Raw genomic sequence first — 23,985 nt, 5'->3', positions numbered from 1 at the left:
GAAAGAATTGCTCTTCGTCATTCTAAGGCACTTAAATTAACGCGAGTGTTCATATGCAATAAAGACACCCGAAGATTGATGCAAGTGCAAGCAAGAAAATTTACATCCCTCTTCTCACCTTGTGATGCTGCTTTGCCTCGATCCGCCCCGCGGTGTGGGGTGGTTCTTGACGGGGTAGGACAAAAATTCCACCAATATATAGGGCTCAATGGGATGAGCAATGAAATGCCTCTCACTATTTTGGTTATCGTACCATTCGCGAAAGAACTCTTTACCCCTGCTAGTCATGGAATCTTCTGCACTCATCTCACAAGTGTATAGATGGGGGATTGTGTGTAGGATATGGCTTGCCTTTTATCATTCTGACATACCTCATCTAGCATGCTCAATCAATCTTGTATTCTTCACTTAGCTGTCTATTCTAATAATCCTCGGTGGAATCGGTAACTTAGACGAGACAAAATCATCATGCGAGAATTCATCTGGAAATGACATGCAACATTTTGAATATGATGGAGTTTGAACTCTTCAAAACAAGTGAATGGTTTTGACTCAAAAAAAGACCCTATTGACAACTTTAGGAGTTAACATAATGGTGTTTCCAAATATGTTAAATTTTGAACATCAAAATGGTTATTCACAAATGGGTGTTGATAGTTATCCCTATTGATTAGGGATATGACACATGAAGGATCAACCGGGGTTGGGGATCTAATCGGGCATCTCTGTTTTTGCCCTTACAGAAGAGAAGATGAAAATGGATCAATCAACAAGGCCAAAATTAAAGGTGAATTGAGGCCTGAAGGATCTCTGTCATTTGCTTTGGCAATACTTGAGATGCCATTTTGCTTGGGAGAGTTTGTCATGCCTCTCATTGATTTGTTATCTTTGTTTTTGACAATCGGGTGATCTGCAACAAACAAGAGGGAATGTGTTATTCATGAACTCTTTCAAGAGTCAAATAAGCGGAAGCGATACAACTTTACCATTCATTGATTTGCGAGATGATTGGGTGAACCTGAAGTGAGAGGGGGACACGAAGTCCTATGTCCCTTGCTTTGTTAGGTCAATTATTCTCTAAATTGGCTCCTGGATGACATGTCTTTTTACACGAAGCTAGGTGAATTTGATGTGGGTCATTTCCACGTACTAGCTTGGCCAATATTGATTTGTCAAACCTAACCATTCAGTTTGGTTCTTGAGTTGTGATGCTCCTGTCAAGTAGGGAAAATACGTCAAAAGCGGGTTCGAGATAGTGGGAGTATTGGAAACGATACCAAATTACCCTTCCCTAGAGTTTGTATTTGTTGATTCCTAAGGATTTCTGTATACTGATGACAGCCTCTTCGTCTTGGCATAGTTCAATATTTCCTTCAATTGGCCTTCCTCCTTTGTGACCATGTATGCATGATTGTTGGTCGTTGATTCATCTTCAACGCCTTCCTTACGTGGAATTTCTCCTTCGTCTTTAACTATAGCGTCATTGGGCAAAAGTCATGTACCTTAAGCTTCTATGGAATCTGAGATAAAAAATTTCAAGCTTTCTGATGGTAATTACTCCTTGGAAGAATATGCGTCTGGAGTGAAGTTTCTAGATTCCAAAGTCATTGTCCAGAGTGTGGGGCTATAGATCGCTTTGACTGTCTAGATTTTCTCCCTGTTGACAGTAATCACTTTAAAGGGAGAAAAAGAACTTCTTCCTTATGTTGAAGTTGAAACTGTAACATCTAGCTGTTTGGGCGCGTCGTGTGACAAGATAGTCATTTGGCTTAGGATGGGCTGGGGCGGGGAGTGAGGCATGTCATGGATGCCTCGATTTCAACTGTATGCCTATACCTATTACGTCTCACCTTTTGTATCATGTAAATAGAAGAGAGGGGTTGTCATTCTCAATATTATGTTAAGGGGATAATACTTACCCTTTTTGAAACGGGATGCTCTTTTCTCGTTTGCCCCCGCTTTCTTGAAAATGTGTTCTTTTGAAATTGGTTTGTTCACACGATGTGTTAGTTTCAAATACCTTTTGTCACACTAAATCAAAGGGGATGATGTTCTGAAACATAAAGTGAGAGGGTTAGAAAGACAAACGTGCTTAAATTTATCATCTTATTTTGACAAAAGCTTTTGAGTGATGAAATATTTTTATTTTCAAAATACATCTTTGGGGAAGAAAAAAAAGTATGAGGAAGCCCAACCCTCAGTATTCTCCTTGGATGATATTTTCTTTTCATGGTTGGATAGCATCCTTTGGGCAGGTTTGGAGTACCGCCTCATGCTCTCAAAATAAAATATTAGAACTATACAATAGAGTACTTGGAATGGAAAATACAACAAAGTAGCACACTAGACAAGATAAGAAACATGTAAAGCCCATGAAAACTCTGCGTAAATGAGTGCTTTGATAGTGTTGGTTCGAAAGAATTGCTCTTCGTCATTCTAAGGCACTTAAATTAACGCGAGTGTTCATATGCAATAAAGACACCCGAAGATTGATGCAAGTGCAAGCAAGAAAATTTACATCCCTCTTCTCACCTTGTGATGCTGCTTTGCCTCTGATCTGCCCCAGTGTGGGGTGGTTCTTGACGGGGTAGGACAAAAATTCCACCAATATATAGGGCTCAATGGGATGAGCAATGAAATGCCTCTCACTATTTTGGTTATCGTACCATTCGCGAAAGAACTCTTTACCCTGCAGTCATGGAATCTTCTGCACTCATCTCACAAGTGTATAGATGGGGGACTGTGTGTAGGATATGGCTTGCCTTTCATCATTCTGACATGCCTCATCCAGCATGCTCAATCAATCTTGTATTCTTCACTTAGCTGTCTATTCTAATAATCCTCAGTGGAATCAGTAACTTAGACAGACAAAATCATCATGCAGAATTCATCTGGAAATGACATGCAACATTTTGAATATGATGGAGTTTGAACTCTTCAAAACAAGTGAATGGTTTTGACTCAAAAAAAGACCCTATTGACAACTTTAGGAGTTAACATAATGGTGTTTCCAAATATGTTAAATTTTGAACATCAAAATGGTTATTCACAAATGGGTGTTGATAGTTATCCCTATTGATTAGGGATATGACACATGAAGGATCAACCGGGGTTGGGGATCGATCGGGCATCTCTTTGTTTTTGCCCCCAGAAGAGAAGATGAAAATGGATCAATCAACGGGGCCAAAATTAAAGGTGAATTGAGGCTGAAGGATCTCTGTCATTTGCTTTGGCAATACTTGAGATGCCATTTTGCTTGGGAGAGTTTGTCATGCCTCTCATTGATTTGTTATCTTTGTTTTTGACAATCGAGGTGATCCCCGCAACAAACAAGAGGGAATGTGTTATTCATGAACTCTTTCAAGAGTCAAATAACTGGAAGCGATACAACTTTACCATTCACCGATTTGCGAGATGATTGGGTGAACTGAAGTGAGAGGGGGACACAAAGTCCTATGTCCCTTGCTTCGTTAGGTCAATTATTCTCTAAATTGGCTCCTGGATGACATGTCTTTTTACACGAAGCTAAGTGAATTTGATATAGGTCATTTCCACATACTAGCTTGGCCAATATTGATTTGTCAAACCTAACCATTCAGTTTGGTTCTTGAGTTGTGATGCTCCCTATCAAGTAGGGAAAATACGTCAAAAGCGGGTTCAGATAGTGGGAGTATTGGAAACAATACCAAATTACCATTCCCCAGAGTTTGTATTTGTTGATTCCTAAGGATTTCTATATACGATGACAGCCTCTTCGTCTTGGCATAGTTCAATATTTCCTTCAAGCGGCCTTCCTCCTTTGTGACCATGTATGCATGATTGTTGGTCGTTGATTCATCTTCAACGCCTTCCTTCCGTGGAATTTCTCCTTGTCTTTAACTATAGCGTCATTGGGCAAAAAGTCATGTACCTTAAGCTTCTATGGAATCGAGATAAAAAATTTCAAGCTTTCTGATGGTAATTACTCCTTGGAAGAATATGTGTTTGGAGTGAAGTTTCTAGATTCCAAAGTCATTGTCCAGGGTGTGGGGCCATAGATCGCTTTGACTGTCTAGATTTTCTCCCTGTTGACAGTAATCACTTTAAAGGGAGAAAAAGAACTTCTTCCTTATGTTGAAGTTGAAACTGTAATATCTAGCTGTTTGGGCGCGTCGTGCGATAAGATAGTCATTTGGCTTAGGATGGAACTGGGCAGGAGTGAGGCATGTCATGGATGCCTCGATTTCAACTGTATGCCTATACCTATTACGTCTCACCTTTTGTATCCTATAAATAGAAGAGAGGGGTTGTCATTCTCAATATTATGTTAAGGGGATAATACTTACCCTTTTTGAAACGGGATGCTCTTTTTCTGTTTGCCCCGTTTTCTTGAAAATGTGTTCTTTTGAAATTGGTTTGTTCACACGATGTGCTAGTTTCAAATACCTTTTGTCACACTAAATCAAAGGGGATGATGTTTTGAAACATAAAGTGAGAGGATTAGGAAGACAAACGTGCTTAAATTTATCATCTTATTTTGACAAAAGCTTTTGAGTGATGAAATATTTTTATTTTCAAAATACGTCTTTGGGGGAGAAAAAAAAGCATGAGGAAGCCCAGCCCTCAGTATTCTCCTTGGATGATATTTTCTTTTCATGGTCGGATAGCATCACTGGGCAGGTTTGGAGTACCGCCTCATGCTCTCAAAATAAAATATTAGAACTATACAATAGAGTACTTGGAATGGAAAATACAATAGTAGCATACTAGACAAGATAAGAAACATGAAATTATAAAAACAAGTAAAGCCCATGAAAACTCTTGCGCAAATGAGTGCTTTGATAGTGTTGGTTCCGAAATCAAGCGCCTTTGAGTTCCTCGCCTCCAGTAGACTCGAAGTATTCGCATGAGAGGACCACTTCATTGAAGCTATGGAAGTGCAACCCATGCAACCAACAACGATGCTTGCGAGGTACGGCCCCTATGAACAGTTTTATCATTTCTTCTTCGGCCAGTTGAGGGTAAGTTTGCATCATAAAAGCCTCTCATCTCCTTGCATACGCTCGGAAATCCTCCATTGGTCTTCTTATGAAGTGAACCAAGTTCTGACAAGGCACTTCAGTCCCAATCTGGCTTTGATACTGAAGCAGGAATGCAAAAGACAGCTCATTCCAATCTCTCATGAGGTAGATGTTTGCTGTGATGAACCATTGTAATGCAGACCCCGTAAGACTTTCTTGAAATACCTAAGTTGCGAATGACATCGGGCTATAGTACCGACTCATTTCAACGTGGAGATATTACAAATGAGCCACGGGACAAGTTGTGCCATTATGATCCTATGAGCGCAAGACGGGCTTGATGTATCTTGGTTAGGCCTTTGGTTTTCCCACTGCATATCTATTGTAGTGGTGAATTTTTCTGTTTCAGGGAAGTTGGATTCTATCGAGATTACCCCATTGCTTTCTTCTTGGTCAAAATTTCCGAATGAGAATGAAGTATTGAAGCTATCCTCATGGTCAGAGGACGAGCTTAGTACTTCGTTAGGATCGTAACGGATAAAGACGTATGCTTCCTCTTCTGACGGGCCTTCATCCTCAGATGAGAGTAGGAAACAGTTATACTATGAATCGTCAGTTTTGTTGTCGAAATAACGCTAGAATTCCTTGGGATTGTATTCTAGGGCCGGGAAGTCTTCAGGGTTGTACTCTAGGGGATGGTAGCCTTCAAAGCTGTATTCTTGGGAATGTTCGAAGCTTTGGTGCGATGGCTCGTCGGTAGATGCTGAATTAACCTACTTAGGCTTTCTTTTCTTGGCTTCTGGTCCAGACCTTTTGAGTAAGGCCTTTCGTTTTGCCAACTCGATTAGAGTTTCACTATCTGATTCACTTTCCAAGTTGATAGGGGTTGGTATTCTTTGGAGCCTAGCTCTTGGAGTAAGCAGGGAAGTCGTCCGGTCATGCCCCGGTCTTGAACAAGCTCGTGTCTTTGATCTCGTACAAAGGCTCCTTACCTTTCCTAGTGGGAAATTTTCCAGTAACAGGGTGTTGTTCAGCTGTCCATTTATTATGCAAGGCTTCATTGACATGTTCCTCTCCTATCTCAACGACTAACGGCTCCTCGTGCTCCGCGATCATCGGCTCTTCGTAGGGCAAGGTGATGTCAAGGGTGATGTCAATATTATACTCTTGGTGAAAAACATGAATTAGTTCCCTCCAGGTTTTAAGGGGACTAATCTTCCTGACAATGTACCATCGCAAGGAAGGGTCAGTCAAGCTCGATTGATACGATTGAATCATCTTTCGGACCAGGTAGGCCTGCAAGTAGGTCTCTAGGCGGGAGGTATCAGCATACCTTTCGCATTCAGGTGCTTTGAGCTCTTCAGGAATCTCAATGCCGGCGTAATTGGACAAGTCCATAGGATTCTGTTCATGCAGCTGGCTTAACTTTTTCATGATCCTTTCAAAATGTCTATGGTACTGGCTATTTTCTGGCAAATTTGCGGGTATCATGATGGTGTTTAAGGCAACTACAGAGTTGGGCTCAGCTTGAGTAGAGTTCATTTGTCTCGAGAGTTGTTGAAGGACAATGGACATCTGTCCTGCGCCGTCTTCAATGTTAATGAGGCAATTTTGTACATCATTATGATCGGGCCCTAGTGCATGAGGCCATTCGCGAGCTATTGGTGGCCGGCGATTCATAATTACCTGTTCATTGCGAAAACAATGAATGAGCATGAAAGTAAACAAAGATTGACCCATGGCAATGGTCTAATTGTTTTTTTATTTATCAAAAGAGGATTTATAGACTGCCAACTCCTAACATCTAAAACTTGAAATTGAAATGATAGAATGAAATACTAGATATTAAACAAAAGTCCCTAAAATGGGACAAAACTTTCACACTATTAACACTAAGGGGCACATGATTGTCAATTTATATGTGACGGGGAGTCTTGAGCTTGCGCAGATGCTTGCTTTCTTGGACCGACTCTAAGGTATGTATCCAATCCATTCCTAAATCCCTCTCCATGAGCTCTGCTTGCTCGTGCTGGTTGCTCTCGCTGATTGAGTGAGGGACTGATGGCTTCCATTTTGTCGGGATACGATAATTATGGATGTAGGACATGGAGGCGTGGTGGGCTTTTTCTTCTCCCTCAAGCCCTCAGGTACCACGATCCTTTTGCGATGGCACTTGTCCCAGGTTTCCTCAATGGTAGAAATTTCGAATGCATAGTCACGGCTTGTGTTGAAAAGAAGCGGAGGGATCATCCTCTTGAAAGGCGATGGGATCTCTGAAGGGCTCCATATTGTCGTGCCACCCGATATGGGTAATAGAGAATGGCGTCGGTGAGGCCGAGCAACGGAATTAGGAGACAGCGCTTGTAAGTGAAGCGAGCTCTCTTTTCATGGAACCAACCAGCACACCATTGGAATGCCTCAGGAGCTGGGTCTCTTAGGAAGTTTACCCAATTTAAACAGCTTTGATTGTGAATGTATTGTCCTAAAATCATAAATTTTTGTAATGGATTTTCGAAATCATTCGTTTCAGACGATCGCATGAAGTCTCAAAATTTGCTTAGGTGAGAAAAGAACCAAACTTGTAAAATTTCAGGAGAGGCTCGAGTGATTTTCTCCATGTTGTCTTTAAAACGATTAAAGGATAAGAATGTTTCAGTTAAAATCATGTTGACATAATTCCCCCATCTCAAGATTTGATCAACTAACCATGCCATCTTAGGACTTATGGCATTTCTTTGATGGGGGAAGATGATGAGCCCGAAAAATGCCAGGAGGAAAATCTCACTTTTTTGGGTCATAGGCTGATTTTGGAAACATGCATTCATAAATTCTAGTGGGCAGGTATTATGGTTATCTTCAAGAATTTGTATCATAGTATGGACTTCAGTTCTTAAAAGCCTCACTAACCCACGCAGCAGGATGATGCATGTTGATGGTTTGACGAGCTTTTTCTCAAGAGGCATTCCAGTGATGATGTTGTATTCTTCCAAGGTTGAGATTAGCTCAAACCTACCAAACATAAATGTAATCGTCTTCGGGCACCAGAAATGTGCCATGGCTTGTATGACTTCAGGGCGAACAGTGATTTGGATCAATGATAGGAGATGACCGACTTTGGCCTTCACACGCTCTTGGGCAAACTGATATAATTGACCCCACCATCTGAAGAGCTCCGCCTTGGGAGTAGGAATGAACTGGATATCGTATTTCCCCATCGCATATAGACTGGGACTTGAAAAGCTTATCCTAAATTGCCTTGGGCCAAATAAAAAGACTGAGTAAAAGTAAAGAAATTACTTTACTTTTAAAGAAAAATGGCAAGCACAAAAACATGTGCATGGGACATGCGGCTCGATTTCTAACTGAGAAGGTTTGTTGAGATTAAAAGGACATCCTCCCATCGCAGTCTCGCGTTAGCAGCATACCCTCCTAACCTCGACTAAGAAATTCGGGGAAAAGAAAGGCAACCTCTACATCGCAGTCTCGCGTTCGAGGTCGTATCTTTCTTAACACCATCTTAGAAATCCTATGGCGGCCCAGGTCCGGCGGCCGGGTTGTGTGTGCCATGTGTAGTGTTTAAAACAGTAAAGCATGCACAACAGTTTATAATCACAAAACATTTTATTTTAACATAATAAAAAAACTTTAAGCTATTACCCTGCACAAAAGAAAAAAAATCCAAGTCAGCAAAGCATTTAAACAAAGATAAAATGGCCTAAGTCCTCAAAGTCCCCAACGGAGTTGCCAAGTTGTCGCGACCTCTTTTTTTCAGCGCCCGCAATCGGATACGGGCGCCTAAGGAGGCTAATGGCTCGGCTGAATTTATTAAGCCCGAACTCTCCCAAGTCCACCAATTCACGACTTTAATAGTCTAAGTTTTTAACCTGTAAATTAATTTTTAAAATGGAGTCGCCACTAATCGATTTGGGGCGGGTTGATTAGAAACCCAAGCGAAATATCGGGAGAAATACTCACTCTTGCGCAACTAGAGAAATTAGGATCGGGGACTTGATTACACTAGTTAATCATTAATGCCATTTCGGTACCTAATCTTTGTTTAAACCCTAAGGTTTTTGGATTTTTGGGGGATTTTCCACGCATTTTGGGAGGAAAAACATTTTTAAGTCTTTTTCTAATTTTTTTTTTTTTACATAAAAGGGATTTTTGGAGTTCTTGGTATTTTGGAAAAATACAAGTCTTTTTGGCTTTTTCTGAATTTGTTTGGCTTGTTCATGAATTTTTGGCTTTTTTGGATTTTTGGCATTTTTTGGAAAATATGGAATATTTTTTATTTTTTATTTTTGGAAAATAAAATATTTTTTAATATTTTTCAATATTTTTTGGTTTTGGGAATTAAAATATTTTTTAATATTTTTCGAAAATAAATTATATTTTTTGATTTTTTTGGAAATTTTTATTTATTATTTATTTATTTAAAAAAATTAATTTTTTAAAAAAAAAAAAAAAAAAGGACGACGGGTCGGGTCCGCTGGTTGGGTCCGACTCCGGGCCAGCCCCAAAACGCAGACAGCCCATGTAGCGGGCCCGACTTTTTTTTTTTTTATAAAAACAACACCGTGGCAGACGCCCAGCCCGGCCCGACCCGACGACCTGACTCCACAACTCGCTCCCTCGGCAAAACCCTATCCGGATTCGACCCGGCTTCCGCCGCCCCTTAAATTGCGAAATCCCTACCCGGTTTTCCAAACCCAAATCCGCTTCGTGACCCGGAAATCGCAAACCCTAGGGTTTGCGAATCCGCGGTGCCAAAGGGGGGAAAACGGGAGCATTACGGCAGCAAAGGTGGCAACGGCAGCTACGGTGGCTACAGCGACGGCAATGAATGGCAAAGGCGATGGCCATTAGAGCTTCGAATGGACGGCGTAGGCAGGGCTCCATCGTCACCTGCTCTCGGCTTTAGCGCGGCACGGTGGCACAGCTTGCGGCGATGACGGCGACCTTTAGATCTGGACGACGTCAGGACGACGGATAGAGAGCAACAGGGGACTGGATCTCACGGTGGCTCAAGGCAGTGACGCAGCGAACGGCAGCTAGGGTTTCTGACAGGGCATCAATGACGGATCGACGAGGACGATGCATTAAAGGGCATATGCTACCTATTTGCGGCGTCTGGGCTCGGTTGGCAGTGTCAACGACGAGACGGTGGCACGGTGGGATTCGGCACAGCAGTGGCGTCGGGGGGTGGGACCTCTTCTTCTGCCTCTCTTCGCGGATCTAGAACTCCTTCGCCTCCTCCGACCTCGCTTCTCTCTCACTCCAGTCAGATCCGAGCCTCCACCGGCCAAATCTGACCTCCTCGGACTCGCTCGCCGGCAGCCTCCCTCGAAGTCTCTTAGTGGGAGGTCGGCCGAGCTCGCAACCCGATTTCTTTCTCGCTCGCTCTTCGATTCCTCCCCCGAAGTCTCTCAATGGGAAGATCTCGGAGCTCGCTATGTTTTCGTCAACGGAGGTGCTCCTTTATTTATAAGCGAGGAGGAGGCCGGTCGACGGAGGTTCGGCCGTCGGCCCTCGCACGCCGACCGGCCTTAGGTGCAGCTGAACCGGCGTCAAATCTTCCCCCTTCCACAGAGGCATGCTCGCCTTCAATGTTGCGTCCTCTCAGCCACCAGCCTACGCTCCTCTCTCTGTTGTAGGTTGTGCTTGAGCGCATCTTCGTCACCGCGCGTGTCTTGCAGAGGTGGAAGAAGGAGGAAGGAAGAAGAAGATGGGAGGAAGAAGACAAAGGAGAAAGAGGGGACCGGGCCAGGTTAGGTCGCAAATAGGCCTCGCGAACCTGCACGAAGGAAAAGAAAAGAGGAGAGGGGCTGGGCTTTGCTTTTGTTTTTGTTTGTTTTTACTATTTTTTTGTTGTGTTTTATTATTTATTATTGATTATCTTATTTATCCGAAATGACAAAATAAAATTTTAATTAGTAAAATAAACCTAAATAAATTTAACTTGAGCTTGGGTACCGGGATTTTGAACTAGGCCTCTTTGGACTTAGGCTTGGCCTCAATAGACCCGACCTTAACCTCTTGACTCGAATTTGCTACAAAGAGCCAAGAACAAATGTTGGGTTCCAAGTGCTCAAGCATTGATTTCTAGCCTTATTTTGAAAAAATGATTTTTTTTTTTAATTCAAGTATAGGCTATTATTCAAGCATTGCTCAAAATCCATGATCTTTTTTGCGAGCTGACCGTTTCATGAGGCCCCGAAGCACTTCTCTTACAAGCAAAGGAGCTTGGCGTTTGTGCCGCAAAGTCCGTATTGGAGGAACACTAGAAAGATGTGCACTGTTAAGCTCCTTAGCAATGCAAAAATCAACTCCTTCAAATCCATGGGAAGATGTTCCAAAAAAAAAAAAATCCATGGGAAAGAGGAGATCAGCTTGCTTGCTTGGACTTGGCTGGGTGAGCAAATGAATCGCATCGTGGTCTTTCCATGTTTCTCATTGTAAACTTAGCCGTTTGTTTTGCAAAAGGTGTTACATTTTCCAAAGAATATTTTTCAGAAAATCATTTTCTAGAAAAATAATATTTTCCTATATTTGATTGAAATGTGAAAAATACCCATAAAATATTTTCAGTTGTTTAGAAAGGAAAATTAAATTTGATTTTCCTAAATAGATATATGCCATCTAGGCTCTAGTGACTTACGCATAGCTAGTCAGGGTCTCAGGGCCAGCCTCGATGGACCTAAGCCCGGGCATTGGTGACCCAAGCTTGGGTGTAGAAGACTTGATCCCAGGTGCAAGGACCTAGACATAGGCACTGAGGCCCTAAGCTCAAGCGCTTAGCATTTGGCCTCGATAGACCTAACCTCATGTGTGGGGGATCTAGACCCAAGCATTAGGGTGTTTAGCTTGGGTGTCAGGAACTAGGGCACAAGCACTAGGGTCTTAGGCCTAGGACGTAGACATGGGTACTAGGGTCTCGGGTCTCGATCTCGATGGACCCTAACGCAGGTGAGGGAGATTTGAGCATGGACACCTTTATAGACTTGTGCTTGGCCTTAATGGACCCCGGTAGATCCAACCTTGGCATCTAGACTTAGGATATCTGCAAGGAGCTAGAATATAAACATTAGGGTTCTTGTGCCCAAGTGCTAATTTCTAGTCCTATTTTAAAAAATAATTTTTCTATTTTTAAAAAGAAAATGATTTTTAAAAAAAAATAGGTGTAGGTTTCCATTAATTAGAAAAACATTATCCCGTGACTCGTTTTCTCAAGCGATCCAAAGGCCAAAAATATTTTTCACAAAATAAACGTAACCCAAAAGAAATTGAATTTCCTTTATCTTATTTCTTTCTCGTTTTCTTTTATTTCTTTCCCATCTATATATGTCTTTTTTCATAACCGCATAAACTATACCCATTCTAACACATTTATCTTTAATTTTTTTGTCACAAAAAGTCTCAAACATGTATTCATGTGATATGTTTACACGACGTCAATATTCTATCAATGAGCATTATTAAAAATTTGCCTTCATGGAGGATGGGAGGTAAATTGTATTAACAAGGCACTTGCAAGGCTTAAGTGAAATGACTGAAAATTCATTGGACCAATCTTGTTGAAGAGTAAATATATCACATAGCTACAAGGATGGAGTTTTTGATGTCATAAGAAAATTATTTATAGTAAATATGTCATACATGTATAAATTTGAGATTTTTTATTATTTTTTCTTGTATATATTGATATATACTTTATATTAGCATTGTTAAGTAAAAGCCCCTAAGGGTCAGTTAAGTGATCCATCTCTAGGTTATGGCTATCACCCTTCAGACGAATATTTATTACTTATTATACGTGGATGGGGAGGTTTGCATACATCTGGAGGGATTAAATATATATTTTAATCATATATCGCTAAAAATGTCCTAATATCCATATCCATAAAATAGGAAAAATCCCCTACGTCGAAGACCCCATCACTTGTGTTTCTTTCCCCATTTCGCGATCATTGGCTTCTTAAATCCTTCACGTCAAATATATGATTGACAAAATTAATCCGCATCGTGAGATTCAATGTTTTCTTTTTTCACTATTTCTAAATTAATATGTTGTCTTCTGATTCTGTATGAACGGGCCCACTAAAAACAAAGAGTAATAAATGTCATCCGCTTTAGCCTAGAAACACCCCTCTCCCTGTCACTTCTTTATCTATGCATGCACCGAAATTGTCCCCATCACCATCTTCATCCCCACTTCCGTACAAGTAACCACCTCAATGGCTTGGATCTGGATAACACTCACCTTCGCTTTGATTGCTCATCTCCGACTGCAAGCTTTGCTAAGGGAAACGCAGAGCATGAAGAAATTGCCTCCTGGTCCAACAGGGTTTCCGATTCTTGGAAAAACCCTCACCACGATGTTCACAAATTAACTAAAAAATATGGGCCCCTCATGTATTTGTGCTTCTGGTTCGTGCCCACAATGGCTGTCTGATCGCCCGAAGTGGCTAGGCAATTCCTCAAAACCCAAAATCTTGCTTTCGTGAGCCGGCCACCTCATGAGGCCTCAAAGCACATGTCTTATGAGCAAAGGAGCTTGGCATTCGCACCATACAGCCTGTATTGGAGGAACATTAGAAAGATGTGCACTTTGGAGCTCCTTAGCAATGCAAAAATCAACTACTTCTGTCCATGAGAAGAGAGGAGGTCAGCTTGCTTGTGAATTTTCCCAAAGACGCATCTCACGACCGCATGGCCACTGACTTGAGCGTGAAGATCTCATCGCTAAGCGCCAACATGAGTTGTCGGATGGTCTTTGGGAAGAAGTACATAGACAAGGAGTTTGACGAGAGAGGGGTTAAGGCCGTGATTCAAGAAGCGATAGTGTTGAATTTGATCTTCAGGGGTTGACGAAGCCATGAAAGCCGTAAGCTTGTAAGCTTTCTTCGAGACGATTATTGACGAGCACCATATCAAAGCCGTAATTCTGGTAATTGATCAAATTTTGTTGATGTCATGTTAGTTGTCATGGGATTGAACGAAGGAGAGCACCATAACGACAGGCCCCATGTCAAAGCAATAATTCTGGTAATTAATCAAAATTTTGCAGCTAGATTAACAAATAATCCCTGTAACCTTAATTATTGGTCAGTTATCTAAGCATACGTCGGAGTGGAAAATTTATCAGAACAAGGATCCTACTGTTTGAGGCTCTGAGATGAGCATAGTTAGGGTTCAAAGATAGTTCATGAGCCGATACTTGAGCATATGGACGCCCCTATAGAAATATCGAACAAAGTCTGCAAATCCATTTTGTAGACGAATTTTAATATTTCAACTATTATATCCGCGTAGAATTTGTCTATATGTGATTAAGCATGTTAAATGGGTGTCAGGGGAAAAGTATTAAAAAAATCATAAACCTATTATATTAATACTAATTCACTTCTAAACTTTTCAATGAAATCAATTTAATCCTAACCATTTATTGGTACTAATTGAGTTCATCCGGTCAATTTGCCCGGCCGGTGCTAATGTGGATGTTAGCCATCCATCCAATTCTAACAAGGGAATTTTCAAATAATTTTTATTTTTCTTAAATTTGTTATTAATTTTTTCTTTTTCTTTTTTTTCCTTTTCTTCTTCTTCCTCGGGTTTCTTCTCTCTACAACGGCTGACGAGGTTTCGTGGTCACCCATGGCCAACGAGCATCACCAAAGCCTCACTGGTCACCGCAAGGAGAAGAAGAAGAGAAAAAACAAAAAACAAAAAAATAATAAAAATTCGAAAAAAAAAAAAAAATTATTAAAAAATTATCACATTAGTTTGGCCAAACGGCTGACACCAGCTAGTGTCCACATGAGCACCAGCCTATCAAGATTGGCCAGATGAACTGAATTGATATCAATGTGAAAAGGTTTCAAACTAAATTGATTCAATTAAAAAGTTTTACAACTAAATCGGTATCAATATAATAAATTTATGAACTTTTCTAGTACTTTTCCTGGGCGTCATCTTCTCATCCTCTCTTCTACCTAAGATTTACAAATTTTAATGGCAATTTTTAAACAATATCATTCTGTCTATGGGTCTTGTGTATGGTTACAACAGAAAGTGTTGCTAGCTTCTTCATATGTTCTTGTGAACGGACGGTGTCCACGAATCTCGTAAGCCTCTGCGTTGTCTATCTACCGATCAACCACGTGGCTCCTATACGCGAAGTAGACGACAAGTATAACGATAGAGTATCGTCTCTTTCTTGAAATACATACTTCACGTGCCTGTCTCTTTCGAGCACCTGAGGCTGAGCTGGTCGACCGAGTTTTTTCAACTCCGAAACAATAAGTGCTAGAGACAACAAAATCTATTCATTATTGAGTGATTCATGGTCCATATTTCAAATAGGGTTTTAATAAGTTAATTCATGTGGGATTAGCTAGTTGCAATAATAATTACCATAGTCGCATACCCAATATTTCAAGAAGAAAATTAACCTTTTTTATCTTTTCTATAAAGTTTTATTCCTAGTAAAGATCACACTTAGGGAAATGTCATAAGTAGTTTCCCGATGGGTTCAATTAACCTATTGATTTTGTTAAAAGGGTGCTCCATACGCTTGTTGAGTAATTGATGGTATAAAGTTTATATTTTCAATGCTATGGGTTTTTCTCATAACATGCATATCTTACTCTATTATAAATATGTTTGATAAATACAATCGATATACTTGCTAATATGAGTCTCGATATATTTCTTCGTGAAGGACATGTTGGTGGGTTCAATGGACACTTCAATGACAGCAACAGAGTGGGCAATGGCCGAACTTATAAAACATCCTAGGGCAATGAAAAAGCTCCAAGAATAATTAGAGAAAGTCGTGGCTGAATAGACCGGTTAGAGGGCTTGGACTACTTAGACATGGTCATCAAGGAGACCATGAGGCTTCACCCGGTGGCTCCGCTTTTGCTTCCCCACGAGGCGACCGAGGACTGCACGGTAAAAGGCTTCCATAAGTCGAGGTTCATCGTGAATGAGTGGTCCATTGGAAGGGACCCGAAAGTGTGGACCACTCATGACCCGAAAGAGTTCATGCCTGAAAGATTCTTAGGTCGAGCGTGGATGTTAAGGGGCGTGACTTTCATATCCTACCGTTCGGAACAGGCCACCGAGGGCACCCTGGGATGCAGCTCGACTTGACCATGGTGCGGTTCGTAATTGCTCAGCTCATGCGCTGCTTTGACTGGGAGCTTCCTAGCTACATGTCACCGAGTGAGCTTGACATGACTGAGGAGTTTGTGCTCACTATTCCTAAAGCCAAGCATTTGGTGGTCACATCTAGGTAGCATTTGAATGAGTGAATGAAAGTTGACTTCTTTTTTCAATGGATGATTGAGTTTCCAAAAATAAATATGATCTTATCAGGAAGTTCCATGGTGTTAAATTTTATATCAAGTGGTGTTAGTTTTTATACCAAATGGATTGCCTACGAATTTGTTATTTATGTTTTCTTGATTTTCAAAGTATTATTGTCCCACAATTGAAATTCAATACAGGATTTTGGGTCATGTGTAGATCAGAGACTCGTAATTTCTGCACTATAGTTTAGAGCATTGTGTTGTGTTTATTGTCTCTGAAATTCAGCCAAATCCGAGAAAGAACCAATTTAAATCGAAGGTCGAAATGACATATGCTGTGGTAAACAAAAAAACCTATATGCGACACTAACGACACGAGATAGGATTATTAATAAATTAATGCTATTATTTGGACTTTGTGAGCCTATTTTGTGTTTTCTTTTCTTATAGAAATAAAAGACTTGGTCTACCTAGGACATTAGACATGATCTAATGACATTTATTCAAAAGGTAGTGACTTGATGATGCAATACTGAATCCTTTTGGTATTTCTTTTAAGCAAAATCAACATGAATACTGAATGAGATGCATTTATTAATTAAATTTATCTACATAAGGTGATTTTGAAAATATTGACCCTAAAGCATGTGGCTCACTAAATGACGTGCAATATGTGACATGCATATTATGAACTAATTAATCCTATATGCAATCTATATAACTTAAATGACATTTATATTTGATTTTATTTTTATTAATAAAACTATAAATTATCCTAATTCCATATGAATTCTAAAATAAATATGCATTATCCTTGACATGAATTATGATCCTAAATTCTAAACATGCAAGAGACATATAAAATGTGATATATGCATAAAATCTCATGATACATTGAAATATATGTCATACCCAAATTTTATTAAATCAATGATATATTATTTCAAAGCAATCGAATTATATTTAATAAATCAAACATAACAAACTATGATATAAGTCACACATGAGACAACATGTTAGGGGCCCGACCTTTAGCCTCTAAGGGCGGATGCCCTAACACACCTTAATTAATGTAAAGGAATAATCAAAATATTAATGTGATAACCTAAGGTCCAACTATCAAATAACATGCATTGAAACTCTATAGTAAAATTAAATAACCGTATGAAATTGCATGAACTTGACCTACCTCAATTAAGGGTTTACCTAAGTAAAAGTCGATGCGAGGCGGAGGTGCGGCCGTCAAGTCCAATGACTGCCAGGTCTTCGTCGGCAAGCTAGACACGATGGGAGGGCTTTAAGGGCGAGTTAAATGCAGCAGCAGAGGGTTGGTGCTTGCTGGAAAATGTTGCAGGAGCTCAGTGAGTGATTGTCGGTGCTGGGTGGAGCCTCGTTGAGGCTGGCTTGGCATCGGACAGGGAAGCACACGGCGAGGATTGGTCTAGCGCGGCGGGATTAATAGAATCAATTCCTGTTGGAGGCTTGCCTGACTTGTTAGTGTCACTGAAATCTATGTTAAAATATTTAAATAATAAAAAACGCATTTATTTAATAGCTTAAATTTTTAAACAGTTAGCATCGATTTTTTCCAAGCTCCATTTGCCTTTCTAATTAAATTTCCGCACTTAGTACTAAATAAAAAACCAAACTAAGCGTGAGGGGAAGTATTAGAATATTTAAATAATAAACTATTCCTTCATCTAACAATTTAAGTTTTAACAGTTGAGAGTGATTTCACAAAATTTTACATGAAGATGTGGTTTTATAATTAATTACTCTAACAATCTAGATGCCAGTGGAGCAATACAGACGGTGGGAAAACTGCAGGAAAAACTCGTTGAAGATACTGGTTACGTTTGGAGGGCCGATGGCTGGATTGGAAAGGCACTTTCGAGCTATGGGTATGCCTGAGATCATGGTGGAGAGCAGCTGCGTCTCTATGGGTGGCACGCCAAGGCTACTAGAGGCTCAACGAGACGGAATAGGGGTTGTTGAGGATGCCGGTTGCCAGCATGGAGTCGTCAAAGAGAGCGTTGGAGGTGTTGTGGGTTGCGATTTGGTGTTGCGAAGCCGGCCCGTAGCTGGAGCCCTATGGACGTGCGAGTAGAGGCCTCAGGAGAGAGACTGATATTCTCTGTCTTGTGTATTGCGTTCTCTTGTTTGTATTGCATATTTTGTATGTGAGCCCCTTCTTTTGTGAACGTCCCATAACGTGCTTAGATAGACAAGGTTTAGGGTTCCCTTGCAAGAATGAGAAAAACCACTTTCTTTTAGCTCAAAGAAAAATCATTAATCCTCTCACCTCAGGAAATTAGGATATCACCCTCTAATTATCTTCATATAATTAGAATTCTCAACGATAATACCCTTATTCCTTCCAAATTTGGTCAAATAATGTAATATTTCCTAATTTAGCACTCCTCATGCACCTCACATGTGATTTTCAACCATAGTGAGAATTATGGGCTTGGCTGAATTGATACAAAACGAAGAACAAATGGAGAAAATTTTATATTGTATATTTTGATTTGTATACGAATACATTGACCTATTTATATTGTAAGGACAAAAAAATAAGATAGGAAATAATATACAAGATTCACAATTTCTTATTCTCTGAAGTATCGTCCAATTTGACTTAATCAATTAGAATAGTAATCAAGATTAATGTCGGAATCGGTATCTGTAACAATATCCAATCATATCTCCAACACTCCCACTCAAGCTAGTGGCCTATATATGTTGTGGACACCTAGTTCGTTTAGTAGGTACATATGTTATTTTTGGCATAGTGGCTTGGTGAAGATGTCCACAAGTTGCTCCATAGTTCCAATTCCTCTTGTTATAAGGACTTCGTCTCTAATCTTGTCTCGAATGAAATGGCAATCAACTTCTTTATGTTTCGTTCTCTCGTGGAAAATCAGATTTGATGCCAATCTAAGTGCAGCATCATTGTCACAAAATAGCTCACTTGGTCTATCAACTTGTGTTCCAAGGTTTGAGAGTAGTTCTTATATCCAAACTACTTCGTAGGTAGTTTTAGCCATAGCTTGATACTCCAATTCGGCTGAAGATAGTGATACAATTGATTGTTTCTTCATCTTCCATGAGATCAATGAATTTCCCAGTTTGATGCAAAAGCATGTGATGGATCTCCTAGTCAATAGGCAAGTAGCATAATATGTATCACAGTATGCTATCATCTACATGTTGTAGTCACAAGATAAGAATATACCAATTCCTAGACATCTCTTTAAATATTTTACAACATTTAGGACTACATTCATATGAGACTATTTCGAGCTATGCATGAACTAGCTAAATATTTGCACTGCATAACAAATGTTTGGTCTTGTCATGGTAAGATAAATTAGCTTCCCAACAAGAAGACAATATCTTGATGGATCCTTAAGCAACGAATCACTGATAGGTGAAGAGGAATGCGGATCATACTTCGGGTCATCAACTTGGCATTCTATTCGATTGGTATGATAGGTGATCTGCAACCTAGTAATCTTGCTTCGGAAAATTCTCTTACTAAGGTTGATTCCTTTATCAGACCGAGCTATTTCAATGCTAAAAAAATATGTGGGTGGTCCCAAATCTTTGATGTGAAAGGTAGAGTGCAAATATTCTTTGAAGTTTGCAACATAGGAATCATTATTGCCCATGATAGGTAAATCATCAATATATATTAGCAAATAGATCAATGAGTTCCCTAATGTCCATGTAAACAGAGCATAATCATGTTCAGAAAGTTGAAAACCTATATTATTTAAGGTAGCGGTGAATTTGGAGTACCATTGTATGGATGCTTGTTTCAGCCTATATAAGAATTTACATAGACGGCATACTCGAGACTCTCCCTATCTACATAAACCATGTAGAAATTCCATATATATATATATTTCTTCATCTAGATCACCATGAAGAAAAGCATGGTGACCATCCATTTGATGCAGAGGCCAATTAAGAATAGCTACAACAAAGAAGAAATAACAAACGGTGACCTCTTTGGCAATCTGAGAGAAGGTTTCATGATAGTCAAAACCTTCTCATTGTGTGAATCCCTTGGCAATTAGTCAAGCTTTGTATCATTCAATAGAGCCATTTGCCTTGAATTTAATTTTGTACACCACTTGTAGCCAACCGATTTCCGATTTGGTGATAATGGCACAATGTCACACTTAGTCTTTTGGAAATTTTTACATTAAAATACCCATGTGCATGAATAGTATTTTGGACTATAATTTAATTAAATCCCTAAATTACCCCTTCTAGAAGCTAGTTGGTCTAATGAGACAAAATTGTTGTCTTCCAAAGGAGAGGGGGCACCTGCTTGACGAAAGGAAAAGAAGAGGCTAACTTGGTTAGCTTTCCTAATTTATTTCCAATTATAACACATGGTTGAAATTTTGCATTGAATGAAGATTTGATAGGAAGATTTGAATAGCCATTTGTGGTCATGTAAATGACTTGGTCAAGAGTGAATTAGGGAAATTTGTACTAAGTTTATTAATGCTTGGAGGGGAAACTTGGATGAGAAGCTCACTATCTCACTCATTCTCTCATTCTCTCACTCATTTCTCTCTCTCCCCACCCCCTTCGCTGAAACCCCATCTATCTCTCTCTCTCTCTCTCTCTCTCTCTCTCTCTCTCTCTCTCGCTCATCATACCGTCACCTCGCCGTCCTCTGTCCATCGTCCACCACTACCATTGTTGCCATGCCATTGCCACCTTCACCACCACGATATTGTCACCCCACCGTCCATGTTGTGAGCGGTCATTGTCGTACTGTGACACGCCACCTCCACCCAAGGCTATAAGCCGCTGCGTCCTCACTACCATCACCGTTGTCCCCACTATCCAAGCCATGAGCCGCCATGCTGTCATTGCCATCACCGTTCGCCATTGAAGTTTAAGATTCAATCTTGTGAATGACTTCCTAAACCTTGATTAGGATGGTAGTTACATTTGGCATTACGATTAGGAATAATATCTATGATAGCTAGATTAAGAAAGAGATAGATTAGGTGATAGTTTATCTTGATAAGTGATAAGTAATATAATAACTTATTTTGATAAGTGATAAGTAAGAGTGATAGTTTATCTTGAATAGTGATAAGCACTTGTGATAGCTTATCTTAAATAGTGATAAGTGCTTGTAATAGCTTATCTTAAAAAATAATAAGTTGTGTTGATAAGTAAACCCATGGTGTGATCTTGTGTGGAATTGATGGGTGATCACGTGGAATTATTTCATGACATTTTTATGTGTAAAAATTGCTAAGATATAATGTTTGAGCAGTAAACACTCTTGCATTGACTAAATGGGAAAATAAAAATTGGCTCAAGTGATTGATGTGCTCATGTGATCATTTAAATGGTTCTGTACTCATATCACTACGAGGGGCAATGCTTATTGGATTTCGGAAGCTCCCATGTCAATGGGATGCCATTCGCAAATGGACTTCGGAACGATACTCTTAATTGAATGCCGTCTTCGAGTGAGGTTGAGATGTTGCCATGTCTTGATGGGAGACAATGCCTGGTTACGCCAAAAGACCACCGACGAGTGTCATGCGTGGCCATGAGCGGTCATAATAATATGGACTCATGTGGATGCATTATGCATGGAAGTGATAATGGTTATATATGGATTATTATTCATATTTGTCATGTGCCTATTAGAATTGTGGACTCATGTGGAGAATTATTTACGTAATTATTGAATATGTTATTAGGACGTTGTATGATGACTCGCTCAGTTTATGTTTATATATAATACAAAGCAAAGGTTTTGCTATTAATCTACCATCAACAATTAAGTTGCACGTATAGGGTATCTCCAAGGAGAAGTACTCTCCTATGTGAGTTTAAGGAGTTTACTTGCTAAGTTTTTCTCACTCGTTGTTGTTTAATTTTTCAGGCCCTAACCATGACTAGACCTTTCCGTCACATGTGCTTTAGGGTGATACCTAGGTGACCCCCTTCCCAATAGAGGGGATTGACATCATGTACGAGAAGTATGTGGCCACCATCTATGTAACACCCTCGACTTCGACCCTTATTTAGGTCCCAACTAAGAGCCTAAACTAGATATGTCAATCTTCTTGAAGAATAAGAATCAAATGCATTAAATGAGGATAATGAGTGTGGAGGCTTATGTATCCCAAATAATTAATGAAATGGGATGACTCATGGCCTAAGGGAATGATGACAAATGATTTTACAAGCCAAGTAAGGCGCCACCTCCCCCCACCCATAGACTTGCCATCTTGAGTTTCACAAGTTTTGACTTCCCAGTTTTTCGAAACTGTTGGACCTTTCTTGATTTCCAAATTTATAGAGCACTTTATGCTTCGAATTTAGAGAAACTTCCTTCACGAAAGTTGTTTAAAACATCTTGTCTATAACATACTTAAATTTCAAATTTTTCTAAGGTGAAATGGTGGGACGAAAGCTCAATCAATTACCATATAGAACTTGTCCAGTAGAGTGAAAATGGTAACCAAGTTACTTTCTCAAATTTTTATAAAATCTTTCATTTCGAATTTGGATATGCTTTTTTCACAAAAGTTTTAAATGACATCCATATCTACAACATATTAAAATTTCAAAGAGTTTTGTGAAGATTTGGATTTCAAAATGAGTTTCTCTCTCTCGATCATTGAATTTGCTCGACAAACGAATTTTGGGTTGTCTTCAATGATTTGTTGCTCTTTCAACATAACGAATTTGGCTTGGATTCCTTCATAAAAAATATTTTATAAGATCTTCTATACAACATTTTATAATTTTATAATATTTTAAGCTCGTTTAATAAGGTAATGATACTGATTTCGAAAGTTGCTCAAAATTATTTTCGCCTTAAAATGTGATAACCACACACCCAACTTGGAGGGGAAGGGGACTGCACGCCTAACTTGAGAAGGAAGCCAATCTAGAGTCTTCTTGGCTTGAAGATAAAAAAAAAAATGCATTAAATGCTTTTGGAAGCTAGCTAATTAATTAACTTAATGAGCCACACACTCATGTGGTTAACTTGGAGAACAAGTTGTCCAAAGTCCAAGTTTCTTGATAACAAGTCTAATCCATTAATGACTTTAGAGGCTAGTCATTAATGAAAGAGGGTGACTCAACATCTTAGGTGTCCTTATAAACCTAGGTCATCATGACCCTAATATGAACCTTGGAAAGCAAGTTAACCAACACATAAATACTAGATGACTCATTAGTACAAATGGACTAATGAGAAGAATGCCCTTTATCCTTAACCATTCCCCTAGAACCTTAGGGCACCACACCATCAAACTAGCTGTGCCACTCCAAGAAAGCTCATTGGACAACTTGTTAGGGCCATTAAATGAAGCTTTGCCTATAAATAGGGAACCATCCCCTCCATTCTCTCCAACCTTTGGCTCACTTCTTCTCCTCCTCCTTTCTTCACCACCTCACAAGAGGACCCTCTTTTGGTAAAATTACCTATAGTTTATCAAGACTTATCGAAGATAAGTAAAATTTCTAACTCTTGGCTAGGGCGATAGCTACGTCGTCGAGTTTAGTGGTGTGTTCACCCGTATAAGCCGTGTGTATGTTGTAATATTTTTTTGTGTAATTTGCTCATATTTGCATGTTTGAGTGTGTTCACGCACCGAGACGAGGTTGAGGTT

The 23,985-nt window shown here is 39.7% G+C and overlaps 1 pseudogene; it reads left to right on the top strand.

Moving 5' to 3' along the window:
* The first annotated feature begins 13,234 nt into the window (after window positions 1-13,234).
* Window positions 13,235-16,300, top strand: LOC104420201 (annotated as a pseudogene).
* Window positions 16,301-23,985: the final 7,685 nt, after the last annotated feature.

The sequence above is a fragment of the Eucalyptus grandis genome, chromosome 9, assembly GCF_016545825.1.
Source record: "Eucalyptus grandis isolate ANBG69807.140 chromosome 9, ASM1654582v1, whole genome shotgun sequence".
NCBI lineage: Eukaryota > Viridiplantae > Streptophyta > Magnoliopsida > Myrtales > Myrtaceae > Eucalyptus > Eucalyptus grandis.
Note: the sequence above shows the minus strand (reverse complement) of the source record. Positions and strands in the feature narration are given on the sequence as shown.